Raw genomic sequence first — 16,641 nt, forward strand, 5'->3', positions numbered from 1 at the left:
TTAATCCTACTTTCCTACCCAGGGTGAGTTGGGTCCGCATTAGTTCAAGCTCAGATTCTTTGCTGGTTTTAGCATAGCTGGCTATGATGATAATCCCGAGTTGATTTATAAATCATGTGATGCTTTTGTCTGTAGTCCGAAGACGAGAGGGAAATGTGTGTAAGAACTGTTTATTGTTCCAATATTGACATGAAGGTATTGTTATTTTATTACTTTTATGTATTCACGGTCAGTTGATTTTAATTACTTGTGGATTTCTCCTTAAGTTTTTGTGGCTTGAATGTTAAACTAATGCGGGTTACACAAGCATACCTTAACCTGTTCTTTGAAACTTTTTGTGGAGAGGTGTGTAATCTTCTGGCAACTTACTCTAATTACTTGTGCAAATTGCTGAATACAGCTTTAAAAGAGTAATACTTTCCAGGGTAATCGCTTGAGGATGCTTGGTGACTATCATCATTCTACTCGTATTGCTTTTATGGAGTTTATTATGGTAATCCTTCTTCCAATAGTATTTTGGTTTGCCAATTCACCTTTCTTTGATTGCAAGCGAAAGAATTTTCCCTGTCTGCAACCGACTAATGCAAATTGGTAGCCATAGGCAATCCATAAGAAAAGATTCAGCGGTGTATGCTCTGGGAAAAATGGCGAGACTTCCATCAATAGCTAGATCGATTTCAACATGGAACGATTTTATACAAGCTTTGTCAGTTATATGGTTCATAGAAAGCTGCAATGTCTATAGCATGGACCATCATGAACTGAAATTCAGAAAATACCTACCAAAGACAAATAAAGCTTGTTGGCTAAAAAGAGTGAATGAATTGTCATATAATTGAATTACAATTGTTGCCCATTGAGTTTTTGAAGTTTGATTGAGTGCTTTCATGTACTTCAAATTGAGTTTGAGACCACTTCACTTTTGCTTAAGATGTCCATTATCCTTCTTTTTGTAGTACTGTTTTCACATTCACATTCTTCACAAACATAATTGTAAACTCCCTCACTCCTTCTCATCATATAAGTCCTTTTCTTTCCCATAGAGTTTTTCCCGCCACTGTTCAGATGGAAGACACCAGTTTCAGAGGTTGGATCCTGCAAGTTCAGTTCCACTCTTCTTATTCATACTGCATTGTATCAATTGCTTTACGTGTCCGTGTTCGTGTCCGTCTATAATGAAAGACGGGCCAAATACAATACAACTTTCCTAATAGGACAAACAACAAGTGGGTGGTGGGGGAAAAAATGTCACCACTTTCATTGTATTTGACTCGTCTATAGTAATAGACGCATATACCCGTCTATAGCAAGACTAATTGATGTTTGTATTGGTGTTTTTATGTGGATTAATCCGTGGTTGGTTTATTTGTTGTGGGGTGATACACAATCTGAGTTGTTGGTATGTTGATTTATTGATGAATATTTTGTTGTTTTTGGTACGCTTATTGATGGTGCAATGTTTGCTTGATATTGGCTCATTATTAGATGCTTTTGGTTGATGGTATGTAGTGAGTGAGTTATTTTAATGCCTACACAAAACAAAGTGCACAAAGCATCCAAAAGACAAGACTTGTTTTCGAGCCTCATTTCCACTTTTTACAGACCATAATTTTAACTGGTTAGTTTGTTCGAGTGAGTGGTAGTTTTAGGTATTAATAAGAGGGATTAGGACATGGGTTTGCATGTGTGGTTTACTCATGGGCATGCCTTTTACTCATACAATGCTAAAGAACTAGCTATTTTCGAAGCTTTTGAACTAAGGTGTGCTTCAAAGCTGTTGTCTTTTCTGAATTTTTGTTGTTGCTTTATTAAGGAATGGGTGAAGCCTTTGAGCAAGCGATATGAAATTAAACAAAGGGTTTTATCCACCGTGAGTATTGTCCACAATATGTCCCTCTAGAATATTGAGTGAAGAAAGATAGACACATTGGTGGTGTTGTTAATGTTATGAACATAGATTGCTTCACTTTAGTTATATTCTGTAATATTATTGAGATTCAGGAGTAGTACATTAGTGGTTGGTCAAACTCAACACTAAGTAATTATGTTAAACGACTTTTATTGTTCAACTCAGATCCTTGTTGGCTATTCGAAATCAGTATAGTTAAATCTGACCCTTAATTTCTTTGGACGTGAATTCAATGTGTTAATTCACTTAATTGGCCCGTTGTTGGGAATATATTCTGATTTTCTTTAAGAATGATGCTAAATGTGTTGAATTATATAAGAACTTCATACTTCCATTTAAGTATGAATAAATTGTCCTTGTATGATTTTAAAGAGGTTATTGAGTACTAGGTTCTGAATTTGTTGTTTCGTTTACATGGCTTAGTACGAATTCACTGTAGAGTAGTATGGACTTCGACTCAGTGATGTGGTGTCATTGGTGTGGGGAGAGGAGAACATTCATCATAAAACAATCTCCTTTCAATTTGAGGTCCTAGCAAAGTAACATCTCTGTATGAGTGTAGTTTAATTCCCCATCGTCTGTACCAATCTTTTAAATGGATTTGATAGCTTATGCTTTGCTAGGCAGTTTTCACACACTAACAGGGAAGCTGCAGTTTGGTGTTGATATATGTTTAGATTTATTAATTGATTACATGTGCTGATGTGTCGATATTATATTATATAAACAGCATTGACATGTATTCCTTTTCTCCCTATTTGTTTGTATAAATCTTCGTATTATGTTGTAGGTTCTGTACAAAAGTAGATGTGATAATCGACTTAATGAAATTATTGAGCGTGCTTCTGCTGACAAGCGTGAGGTATCCTATTCTTCGGGTCTGCCTTACAATATTGAATTACAGTCACCTTGTGTAGAGTCTAAAGAATGAGTTTTCAGGCTGGGCTTCTAGGAAAGAAATATGAAGGAAAATATAAGCAAGTTGAAGAAATAGCTTCAAAGTTAATGATCGAAAAGGCCAAATTCCGAAAATATCAGGTATTGTGATTGTGCCTATAGACTTTTGATTGTTGTTAAACACGTAGAATTGTTGGTTTCAATTACATGTGAAATTGTGAACAAAGCATTTACTTTCTTTGTAAATCTATTGATAAGACTTTTTAAAAGTTGACTGCTGAAGTTCTCATGGTGAAGCTATTTCCTCTATACAATTCTCTGAGATTTTGAGCAGAATAATTGTTACTCTTGAGCTATTAATTTGTAGGCTATTCTCTGTTGCTAACCTGAGTCTATTATATGTCGTAGAATTTTCCATCAGCGGAAAATGGAATTGCAACAAGCAATTACTAACATGGTACAAGGTGGAAGTTCTGATGGTATTCTTCAGGCAGACTTTGATCCATCACTTTTTGGGTCTAATGCTATCTTCGAAGAAAATAGTAACTTCTACTGATGAGTTGCTTTATATCCAGGCATGTGCTGATAGAATACCGTCATATTTTGAGGAGCTATTGAAGGCTTTGTCTGAACGCTGTAAGAAACATGGTTTAGAAACTAAGTCGGAAGCATTAATTGAGCTCCCCAAAGGTAATGCTTGAAACTATTCTTGGTGCTTCCCTATTGTTTCTTGACCATTGGTGTTTCTATTTTGGTGATTTATTTTTCCCAAAGAATATATATTCATCACTCTGGATTTTGGTGGCATACTGCTATTTGCCAGAGTAACCAGACAGGGTAGGAGAATGCATTAGCTTCTCTTTGGTATCTGACTTTTATGCTATATTTCTGTTAAAGGTTGGCAGTCCGGGATTCCGGAAGGAGCTGCGGTATGGGATGAAGAATGGGATCAATTTAAAGATGAAGGTAACAGGGAAAAAAATCCTTTCTTCTAGTGCTCGTTTTTAGCCCCCTGTTCTCCCTCTGTGGAGTGTGCACTGCAGGATTTCTTCACAGTCATCTTTTATATAGCCATATTTAGTCGCTGAACATTTTACCGTTGCAAATAACTTGAGTCTTGGGCTCTTGGCAATTGATTTTTGGCAACTTGTATAGTTTCCATTTCCAAATGGAGCCGAAGGCTCACTATTCTTTGGTTCTAGATTAGTGAAAATTGTTAATTACCACCTACTGTTTACCGTATTTTACAAACTACCACCTTGTATTGTGTTTATTACAACTTACCACCTACATTACACGATATATATCCAAACTACCACCGTATTTCATTCCCGATCATCAATTTACTTAAGTCCCGACTCGTTAAGTTAGTAAGCTATAAAATGACTAAAACACCCTTACTTTAATTTACTTAAAACCCCTAAATTAAAAGATAAACTACTTTATCCATAACCAACACGGAACACTCTATAATTCATTCATCATCAGTACCTTCATCCTCCAAAAAGAAAAAAAACCAGAAAAATGAGATGTGAATTACTGAATTGCAACACAAAACCCCCAAAATTGAAAGAGCCCTAAGAATTGGTTGCAGCATAAACACAACTAATAGCACCATAAATTAGTATGGAAAACTCTTTCATCATCATCATAATAAACCTTATCCTATTCTCTTTTGTTAATTTCCACCAACCTTTATCGACACTACTAAGGCTCAATCTTCGCTGTTAAAACCATAAGCCAAGAATATCACGACACAGATTTGCTGAGGTAACCCATCAGCCGCCATAAACGGCTAAGAATAGTGAAGAAGAAGAAGATGAAGAAGATGGTAGGTCTAAAGAATATAGATGGCTGGATTGGGAATAAATTAACTCTTCATTTATCACCCGTCTTCGAAAGCGTCTCCACCACCCACTAAATTTGTAGATCTAGGGTTTTCGTGAGAAGGTAGGGGATTTCGTGGGTTCGGGTGATGGTGGCGACAAGTTGGAGGTCGTGGTGAGAAAGGCGGCAAATCTGGTGGTACGATGAAACAGCATGTCTAGGATAGCGATACGGAGGGTGGTAGTCAGGTGGCTACGGTGAAGAAGTTGTGTTGAGAATGTGTGGTGGTGGTGGCAAGGAGATGGTGGGAGGAATGATGTATGGTGGATTGGAGGAGAAAGGGGATGATGGAGTTGTATAATGTGGTGAGATTGATGATGAATGATTGTTGGTTCTCCTAGTTGAAGGTGCTCACAATTTTGGCAGATTGATTTTGATTCTTCAAAATTAATTTGAGTTAATTTGATTTTGATTGTATTTTTGGTTCAAAGACTTTGATTTTGTTTGTCTTTTAATTAGAGGGTAGCAAGGGTTTTAAGTAAATTAAAGTAAAGGTATTTTAGTCATTTTATAGCTTATTAACTTAACGAGTCAGAACTTAACTAAATTGATGATCGGGAATGAAATACGGTGGTAGATTGGATATATATCGTGTAATGTAGGTGGTAAGTTGTAATAAACACAATACAAGGTGGTAGTTTGTAAAATACGATAAATAGTAGGTGGTAATTAACAATTTTCACTCTAGATTATAATGGAATATGGTTCACTAAACTAATTACACTTTTTTTATGGTAAAGTAGCCGTCAATCTGTCATTGCGTGTCATTCGATCTCGATGCAATTTTCATTATGAGTCATCCCCAAACATCCTCTCTTTGGTGTTAAGATTATGTACATCCGACCCCTCTTACCATCGTATTTGCAGGAGCTTTTGAGACACCGGGATAAGTTAGTTTGATGTTGTATTGTTGTGTCTATAGAAGAGAAAAAGTGTAGGAACAAAATATATAAAGAAGTAATGGTTAAAAAAAAAAAAAAAAAAAAAAAAAAAAAAAAAAAAAAGTAATGATTTTTGGCAGTTTATGTGAAAAGTAGAAGTAGAAGTAGAAAATATCTACTTCTTCTTTTGGGGTCAATAATCAGAATCTGACGTTTTAAAAGTAGTTTAAAAACTCCATAATTTAGAGTGTTTGGCCTAACTACTACTTTTTCAGTTACAAAAACACTTCTAAAGCTTGGCCAAACAACACCTAAATTTCAGGGTCATTTTATCAAGGAGAGTTATAGGTTCTACTTTTTTTTTTTTTTTTTACTTCCTTTTAGCTCTGATAAATATAATATCTTTTATCAATAGATCAAGTCAAATCATCAAATTATCAATTTGTCATATATGCAGTAGAAATTATTTGTGTTAATTTGTTATTGGTTGTTACGGATGGACTAGGACGGATTCTGGAGAATAAGATGATGGCTTTCCTCTCAGAGTAATATACTCAAATCATCAATTAGATCCTTTCTATTTAATAATTTGTCTGATCTTTGTATGCGTGTCGTTTAATTTTCTGGGTATAATTAAGAGAAAGAGCTGCTAAGCAAGCTTTAAGAGACGTGTGAAACGATAAACAAGGTGCTCCGCGAGATAGATGACATGACTAAGGGTTTTAATGAAGGGGTACTTGCTTATTTTCCTCCATTTTTTAATTTAACTTATGTTCTTGCTGTATTTTGCTTTTCTGTCTGGTTTGTCTTTTTTACTACGGTTTGTCCTTCCATACTAGAGATGAAAGACATACAAGAGATGAGAATTGAGCATACAAGGAAGATATTTGCAGCGTTAACAACCCCAAAGCCTGAGCTTTTTATATCCATTCCAATCTATGGAACTTTCTTCTATAAACATCCGTTATGAACCCCTCGTCTTTTAGCATGATTCAAGATGGACGTGTTATTTGCACATGAATTCCTATCTATGGAAATGGAAAGGAAGATGTAAATGAATCTGGATGTCTTTTTTGAATGTCAGCCTGCTATCCTGGGCCAGGTTCCTATAGGAGAGACCCTACTCCTAGAATCCTACTACAACAGTTCACTGAAACATACTGGAGTAATGGGCCCCTTTTACATTCTGGTAGCTGATCGGTTGGCACGCCAAACAATATTTAGCGAAGCTCTCTTTTCTGTAAGTTTTTTGCCTTCATTATTTATTCTTCTTGGTTTTTTTCTTAAATAGTTATTATATCATCCATCACATAGCCATGTCTCTGCTATATATCTCAAATAAACTTTTGTGAAATGACCGCTCCACACTTTATACATTATCGGAAAGTATGATTGTGTTATGTGGAGTGGAAAGTGTGGCATGGTGCCTCCACATATGAAATACCATCGGTAAGTATGGAGAAGTCTTTGGCCCTGATGTTTACTTCAGTTTCCTTGGTCATTAGATGCATAGTCTTCCCCATATATGTGTAAATAAGAAAATAAGACTGAGTCTCTCCATTCATTTCTCGACAAAAAATTGTGAAAGGAAATGAGAGTGAGTGTGCGTGCTACAATCTGGAAAGTAGTTAGACGAGAGCACTTTAACCGTTTGGCATGCTTTTTATGTTACTTTGCCCATTCATTTGAATTAAGTGTCGCAGCCAACATTTCAACTTCCTAACATCACACGATACGACAACTCCTCATATTTGTCCAAAAATAAGAAACACTTTTTTGTAAAGATGAAATGACATAAGTGAGCAATTGTATGGAGCATGTTTACCTTATGCCTCTAATCACGGATAAATAAGCGTCACATACTACACCCACCAACTCTATTCTGGAAGGCCTTTTCTTATTCGCCACTTGCTCTTCTTCATCTTCTACTTGTTCCCAATAATTTTCTATCACAGTTCCATCAGCAGCAATGTGATATCCTAGCCCCTTGCTATATCTTTTACGATGAACATTTCTGGCCATTGTTATTGTCTGCACCACAAAAGGTAACCAAGAGAGAGTTCCATCCATTATAACATCACGTCCTCCGTTCAGCGTTGTCACAAGAACTGAAGATGTTGCGTCTGTAAATGATTGATGGACCTATTTGAATATAATCTCATAAGATTCTTACTGCTATAATGTACTCCGTACCATCTTGAATTATACTTGAGGATTAGGAAATAGGAAAATGAGTGAGGTCAGCCTAGGGTGTCTACTTTGGTAATTCAGGACTTCTTCGTTGAGATCTAAATATCGTGGTTTAACTGAAGACTGTAGTCAGTGAAGATTTATGCAGTGATCTGACAACATAATACTCCATCCAGCCAATAGTTTGTGTTTGCTGACACAACTAATTCTCTACTGGTAGATCAGAAGTCAGCTTATTACTCCCAATAATAGTTGCATTAAAGAGAAATAAAAATATGGCCCACGCTATGGAGTAGCATATGTGTGTCCAAAAGAAGGTACAATTACCAGTTCTGCAGTGTGGACCGCGTCATTATGACACCTTGAGCTAAGTGCCCTATAAATGACATCAGATTCTTTAAAAACATCTGCATCAATTACCACCGCTTTCCCTGATGCTTCTTGCCAAAACGGTCTACACCGTCCAACATAAGGTCAGTCAAAGTATTGTCACTACAAAAGGTTTTGTTGTGCTTAAAGCATCATTAGGAGCTAAAAAGAGTTCATTGTTGGCTTCTTTGAGTATTATATGTGGAGAGTACAAGAACTAGCATCATTATTTCATAGATATTCATATATATAATTTTATTTCTATTTTTGTGAAAGCATATAACACAATGGAATATAACAAGGAACTGCATTTCAAGTGGAACCATAGACAGCATTATTCTTTAGTTATGTATATGATAGATAGTTTTAAACAAACTGGTTAACTAACTTCCCTACGCTTCTCTTCACTGTGAAACATCAATATACCAATGCCATTATACGTCATCCAAAGACACCCTATTTGTGTTGCTAACACAGTAATAAGACTGTCGGAGTCGTTGTCGTACTTGGATAATGAAGTATTCGTGAAAGCATACGAGTATGATTGTCTAGAATTTTCATAGCATAAAAAGAAAAGGAGTGCTTCTTACTCTGAGTATCCTTAAGCACAGTTCTCTTGTCAGCTTCCATTCCGCCACCCATGAATAGTAGAACGGGACTTCTATCCTTTAGGGCAACTGGGGCCACTACATCAGTGTATTCAGATTCGTCAATCTCTGGCTTAGGTTGTCCTAGTCCAATTGCTTTCATCTGTTCAACCAATGTGGTAATACTCTAGCCACCTTCCAGTTTTTTTTACCCTTTCAAATCTCTTCTCCCTGAACTCATCAGATCACATCAGAACATAAGCCAAATAGAGTATCACTGTAACGACCCATTTAGTTTCAAAGTGTAGACTCATTTGGGTGAAAGAGAGAATTCTTTTGACCATAGGTATTAATCAGGTCATCTTTTATGAGATTTTGTGCACTTTTTAGGAGATATATGGGTGTTCAGTAAATAACTATATATCATTGATACTTACGCAGTTATGCATGATGCAAGCATTATTGATCAGTCATTCACCAGAAGATAAGATACCTCGCTTGATGCTGCAAGCAGATTATTCTTGAGCTTCGTCTTTGGCTCATGTTTAGGTCCCATTAGTGCCTGAAACATACTCAAGTTCCGTTTAAGAGGCTCTCTCTAAATGTTAAGCTAACTGGACCTCTTATCTTATGGCCCCTTATTCAAAGAATAAATGGTGCACTCTGATCAATGCAACTATTGGCTAACTATTGAAGGGCCGGACCAACTAACGGTCCTGAGTTTGATTCCTGGGCCCCTGGCGAATGAAGCCAATATCGATGAATCTGGATTGGACCCAGCGGTGCAAATAAAGGGTAACTCTGCCTGTTTTTTCCCTGTGATTCCATTTTTACACTAACTTCTGTAACTGTGATTATATTTAAAATCATTGCACTTTGATGATGACCTGTGTAAGTGTAATGTATGCGCAGCTCAAGGGAGCACATAACCCTACATGGCTACACCAAATACAATGGAGCACATCAATAGAAAGCAAACGGCAGAAGGATCTCGAGTCTCGACCATGATGTTAGCAAACCACAGGCAGCACCCTCAAGAACTATAGTTTCTATGTAAGGTCACATGTATACTATAAACCTAGGCAACCTCAGAAACATTCTCGGACTATGGGACAGACATCTACTTTTGCACCATATGTGTAGGAATCTGCCCCAAAAACTAAGTAGTAGTGTTTTGGGAACACCCATTCTTACAAAGCTAGATGTTCCGTTCAAAAGCAACAATATTGATTTTGAACTCACTTCCATGGATTATGCACCTTTTTTCGGGAGTGAAGAACTTGGGTTTTTCTTTATCAAATATATACAAAAACAGGCAAATTTCTGTTTTCTATCTTTGACCTACAACACCACTCTACAGCTAGCTTCACTAAATAGTGGTTTCTTATAACGAGTCTTTACATAGAACATGTACAAGTATTCTACTGCTATACTTCCGAGTTACAACCATTATAATTCAACCATTTTTCCATAATACGTACACCACAAGTAACAAATAGCTTACACACAGCCTCCTCATTAACTTCAGAAATCATATAATACTTGTTGTGAGTGATAACTTAGGAAATCGTACGATGCTTGTTGTGAGTTTTACCTGTTATCCACCGATTTCTAATATGGAAGCATCTACGCGGCAAATCCCCTGCATAAGTGGTATGATGCCAGCAGTGGCGGAGCCAAGATTTTAGGTCAGCGGGGGCGAAAATTTCAACGGGGGTGAAAGGTTAATATTTAAAGGGCCCTCGAAAAAATGTGAAAATTTTAACTAAAAATTTCGAATTTTTCAAATCCCAGCGTGGGCAACCGCCCCTGCTAGCCCCCCTTGTTCCACCACTAGAGATTAATAGGCTGTAAAAAGAGGCTAATCTACCTCTAATAAGACAGCTCCATAATTCCACAAGTAACAACTCTTCCTTTTTAGTTTTATGTGATATTGCATAAATCAATAAACTCAACCAAACATAATCCAACATTCTAGCGAAGATGTGTTACAATGTTTTTTCAGCCAGTTTGTTCAAAACAGGGCCTATACTTACTGTTACAATATTACAAGCATATAAACTCGTAACAGATGTGTTATAATGTTAGTTGTAGGAATCACATAAGGACTGACCAGTAGATTGACAACATTACAAATAAATCACGCCAACAACGTGTTAAAATACGCATGCACTGAAGCAATAGGCATCACTATCAAAGTATATGCCTATTTTGAGTTTCAAGCAACTAAATCCAAGACTATTTGACTTTGCAATATCAAAATTCATGACTAAAGTTGCAATAAATTGTATCAAGTCCTTGAAAATTAAGCATCAAAAGCTTCAGATCAAGGATTCCCAAAAATATAAGGACAATTAACAGATAAAGATAGTTAGTTAGAATTATCGAGACTACAATGCATTATCAAAAAAATAGAAGTTTACACAAATTAGCCACTTAAAAAAACTCAATCTAACAGTAAACTGGCATAAGAAAAGGCCAATCTAAGAGGTACCTATAAGACCACTTAATGTTCGAAACTGCAGAAATTTTATTTATGACCAAATCAACTTCTACTCCTTGGAAGGTGTTAAAACTTGGTGTGAATCTATTTTTAAAAGTGGTTAAACTCTTTAAGGATGAGCATTAAACATGGCAGAGCCTTCTTCTCCTCCTCCTTCTCCTCCTCCTCCTCTTATTTTTCCCCTTCCTCCACACCTAATAATGATTTCATATTTACTAAGCTAATACTAATGCATGAATTAGCATGATTTGATCAGGCGAAGATACTGAAACATTAAGTGTTAAAGAAAAAAGAGAGAGAAAGATGACTAACCTGAAAGCTCATCAAAGACAAGAGAGATCCTCAATATAAGGTCCTTCTTGAAGGGTAAAAAGGGATTGCTTTACGAAAATCGAATGTTTATAAGCCTGCAGATTCGAAATATTCGTACATCATAAAAGAGTACGTAGCAGTTCCATATTAAGCAAACATTTCCGAAGCTGAAAGTTTGATTTAACTTTATAATTGTTTGATATATGACACCATACATCCAGGTATCTTCTTAACACCACATATTAACGGGCGCCGTTGAGACCTGAGGTTTCATAGAAAATACCTAATGTCCTGCAGTCATTCACAAAATTTACCGTAAAAACAATTGAATGTAGCATAGAACATATGGCCTGTCTAAAACATGAAACAGTTGGAATACCTATGGCAGGTTATTAGATAACTAAAGAAAAGGGCGTATACGAAAACGTCATTATGTCCTAACATCTCTCATACCATATCTCAGGAAAGAAGAAAAAGAACTGTGCAAACTTAAACCAATACACATGGCGAGCGCCTACCTTAATTTTTCGGTTAACATATAAAAGAGTGCTTTCATCCTGCAAAACAAATTCAATGAACACCATAAATGATCGCAAACCACGTCTACTACAAGTAAACTGCGTAATTAAAGAGCCAGATATACTGCGAGGAAGCAGCTCATGCCAAGTGGCAACTACTCTACTAATTTCAACCACTGTGAGTCAACTTCTCCACACCCTATTTCATCAAATCAAAGTAACAAAACCTCAAGAAACCACCAAAACCCTAAAAAATCAAATCAAAGTCAAAATCTACCATGATGACCCCATCCTTGCATTAGATACCCACAACAATACTGCAAATAATCAAAATTTGTGATTTAAATATCGACAGCTTTGTTGGTATTAATCAAAATACTTATTGCGATTCCAACTAATTTTGTCTGTGCAGAAATTGAGCATCAAAAGTAATTCCAGGAACTATCAAAATTCGACCGACGGAAATTAAATGCAAACCTCGCTATCCTAAGCGATGGACAACTAAAAATATGAATTAAATGCAAAATGAAATGGGGAATGGAAAATATAAGTCTGAAATTAACAATTAATAAACTTTGATAAAAATCTAAAAGTAATAAGAAGACGAACAAAATTAATCCAACAGTCAATCAGCAAAAGTAAACAAAAGGAAAGACGACATCCAGCGAGAACGACAGAGGTTATTTTGATGCGCAGTGGGCTGCTAGTGAAAGATAGCGGTTGGAAGAAGCTCGGTGGGAATCGTACCACATTCAACCATAAAAAACACAGTATATTACAAAGACACGAACATACAATAAATCAGAAAAATTGCAAATTCATATAGAGAAGGTATTTACCAGTCCTTTCAGTTAAGCAAGACGAAGAGGTACATAAGTTCCCTTTGTCTTAATCGCATGTAAAAGTAATCACACGGGTTCTCATCATGTTGTTCGTACCTTCATCACCTCAACCAAAAACACATAGATAAATTGACCCTAGCAAATACCAAATAAAACTATGTAACCAAACAGTATGAAACCTCGAAAAAGTATAGTAACCGCCGGCAAACTTTTCCAATTCACTTTTCTTGCCTTTCACAACAGGAACGGCTAAATATTCTTCATATACCTGCCTGTTGAGTTCCAATATTTGAAGAACCTAATGGAAAATTTTAATAAACCATAAGAATTCAAGAAAGAACCATTTCGCTCATCGTAAACCAATAACATTTCCTGATTTAGAGAAATCCATGGATGGCAAGGGAGACAAAAAAAAAAGAGAATTTGACAGCATACAGAATTTGCTTTCCCTCTCCCTGGTGACCTGGTTGTATCTTTTTTCCAATTCAACAACCAAATTTCCAAGAGAATGTCCTCACCTATTTATCTCTACAGGCTTCTCTTCTTCAAGACGGACCACCATTAAAGCCAAATGGTGAAGCCAAAAATAATAATAATAAGCAGCTATTGACAAGTTAAGACAATCTAATAAATTATCACGGATTATGATGTGCATCATTGTTTGCACGTAACCAAACTTCTCGGGTATATGGCTCACTACCTCCAAGTCTCCAATACCTACACAACCTTGTTTTTAAGCGAGTAGCAGGATAACAACTAACATAAACTCACTGAATGTGACATTGTCATACCTCAGCATTTGCCTCTGCCTACGGTGCAAAAGTTGTATGACCCTCTTGCTAAAGAAATTCACGACTCCTATAAACACAAAACACAAAATAAGCTTTAGTTACACAAACGATTTATCCGTCACTATGTGATTGGTCATTTAGTCACACTAATCATACATAAATGCTTCCATATTTAAACTTTGATTACATGCACTATCACAATAACAAGCAAAATGGATAATGTGCTCAAGCTAGTTGTGATAGGGACAAGCATAATGAACTTGCAGGATTCTTAGCCAGGTATAAGAGTCAAAACATTTTAGAAAAATGGCTTTTGTTTAATAACCTAAGGAAACCGCAAAGAGTTGAAAGCATGTCACCCTTACAACATTCATAGATGTAACAAGGTGCATCATTTCTTGTGCAATACCAAATTGAGGAAACTCAAAAATAACGCATATCTTGGTAATTTTGGCAAACCTTGGCCCACCCTTCCTTTATCTATTACACTTCATAGCTTTGCAAACTTGGGATCACTCTATCAGAAATCATCCCTTTGTAAAGGCACACTACTCGATTTAAAATTAATATGTATTTTTAGTGATTATCTCAAGAATAATATCATAGCAGAAATAAAGAGAGGTAGAACAAAAATATGATTCCTGGTTTGTAATCTATAAGTTTCACAGCTACCTGATGAATGAAGTAGGATTATTAAACTCCCAGCGGACAACATTACACCACTGGTTAAATCTCAAGGGCAGATCACGGTGTCCCCTAATCCACTTGGAGAAGTATGGGTACATGACAGTCTCACTGGTGGGTCGTATGACAATTGGAACTTCTAGTTCAGATTTTCCACTCTTTGTAACCCATGCAACCTGATACACAAGATTGAAATAAACATTTATGTGTCCATAAATCACAAGTTGGTGACATTGCATAAAGTCATTAGTTGCCCCAATCCAACCTTCCTAGAGACATATCTGCTCTTATTATTGGATAACATTTATTCTTTGAGTCTTCGTTATCAACTATATAAATAACCAATACTACTTCCATCAAAGTCAAATGGGAACAATCAACTTGGAATAGACGTGGTATTACAAACATACATAGGCAGTAGGACATAAGCACAGAGTCTGATCACAGCCTTTGTGCAAAGGCTGAAACTTAGGTTTAGAATTCATAAGAGAATTATTTAAGCAACCTTCTAACGAGCTCCAAAATAAGAAATAAATCTCAAATTAGTTAAGAATGATCAAGTGATTCCCTTACCTTCCGGGAGCCTGCAGAAATAATCCCATCATTTTCTGAGACAGGAAGCATTTGCTCAACCTTTTCAAGAGCTTTGCTCAGGGGCTTGCATTTCTTCATCTGATAACACGAATCACGAAAACTACCAACAATTTCAATACAAAATTATGGAAGGGAAATAGAACTCCTTAGAATCATACCATAGTATTGAACATAAATAAAAGGTAATAACAAGAGTAAAACGGGGAAAGGGATAAGTACCTTGTCGGGTGATGAAAGAGGGTTTACAAGAGACAAAAAATGGAGGAAGAAGGATTAACCCGAGACGCCATTGAGTTTCAGATAATCTTAACGAAAACTACCAACAAATTTCAATACAAAACAAATTAAGAGATCGGCCATGAAGGTTCAAAAAAGGTAAAAATAAGAAAATAAAACAGTGATCGACAAGGAACTAACTTGTGAGCTGTGAAGATGATTTTGCCTGTTTGTTTCTCGACAAATTCAATAAGATACCAATATTACTCTTCTTTAGATTGTTTAATTTTACATTTTTAAAAGCTGGAAGGAAAATAAAATTATACGTAATTTACAAAAATGTCCTCGGTGACACCGAATTTGGGTGCTACCAGTGGCGCCATCTCATTTTCCTATTTTTTTTAATACCGTAATTAAATAATGTTTCAAAAAACAATCATTCTCTTAACTAATTTAAATGAAAGAACAAATTCTTGTGGACTACGACTTTACATTTTTTTTCTCTGTTTGTAAAATGAGTTTTTCGATAACTGCTTTTGTGGTTTTTACAGCCGTATTCATTGTTTGTAGATTCATTTTACACTATGATAGTGTAAAACTATCTCACAAGAGACCAAATATGTGTTTTGTAGTTTTGCATGTATCTTGATATTTATGGTCAAATATGAGTTTCACTTATATGTACTTTTTTTTTTCATATGTCCAAATAAACTAAATGTTAAAACTTATTAAAAATTAAACACACTTGATTTATGATTGACTAAATCTAAAAATTTGATTCATTGTGAAAAATGGAAAAGAAAATAAAACATGATCCGAACTTGGAAAAATATTTTAATACGGAGTATAAGGTCAAATTTAGTGTAAAACTATTTTAGCATTTCTGATTACAAAGTTTCATAACTATGAAAATGTGTATTTAAATAAATTACATAGACGGAGAAACATAAATTTAAGAAACAATAAATGAAAATTTTAAATTATTTTATCATAAATATGACTTAGTTTTGAATATTCAATAACATTATATGTTAAATAATAATATATAACTTACTAAAATTATTAAATAAATTATGAGTTAAATAAGCAATATGTAGGGAATAATTCTTCGACTAGACACTATTTAAGGGTATTAAATTTTCCATACCATTTGCTTTGGATTATCCAATGCTAATTCAACTATATAGTGGGAAATACTTTTAAAGTAGCTATATGTAGGGAATTATTTTATATTTTAGCATTATCTAAGAAAATCACCTGAATTAATTACGTAGTTAACTGTTTTTAATGAAATAATAATAAGAGGTAAACAAATTACCGGGTCGGAGGGAATTAAAAAAAAAGAGGAAAAAGCAAAATCAAAGATAGCAACAGCAAGTTCAGCAACAACAATAATAACAATAATCGTAGGAAACCACTAACAAGCGTAACAATACTCGTGACAAAATACCAATAATCCGT

At 35.5% G+C, this 16,641-nt stretch overlaps 1 pseudogene; it reads right to left on the reverse strand.

The window, feature by feature from the left end:
- Window positions 1-7,395: 7,395 nt before the first annotated feature.
- LOC141590533 (uncharacterized) lies at window positions 7,396-15,563 on the reverse strand (annotated as a pseudogene).
- Between the last annotated feature and the right edge of the window lie 1,078 nt (window positions 15,564-16,641).

This window comes from Silene latifolia, chromosome 7, assembly GCF_048544455.1.
Source record: "Silene latifolia isolate original U9 population chromosome 7, ASM4854445v1, whole genome shotgun sequence".
Lineage (NCBI taxonomy): Eukaryota > Viridiplantae > Streptophyta > Magnoliopsida > Caryophyllales > Caryophyllaceae > Silene > Silene latifolia.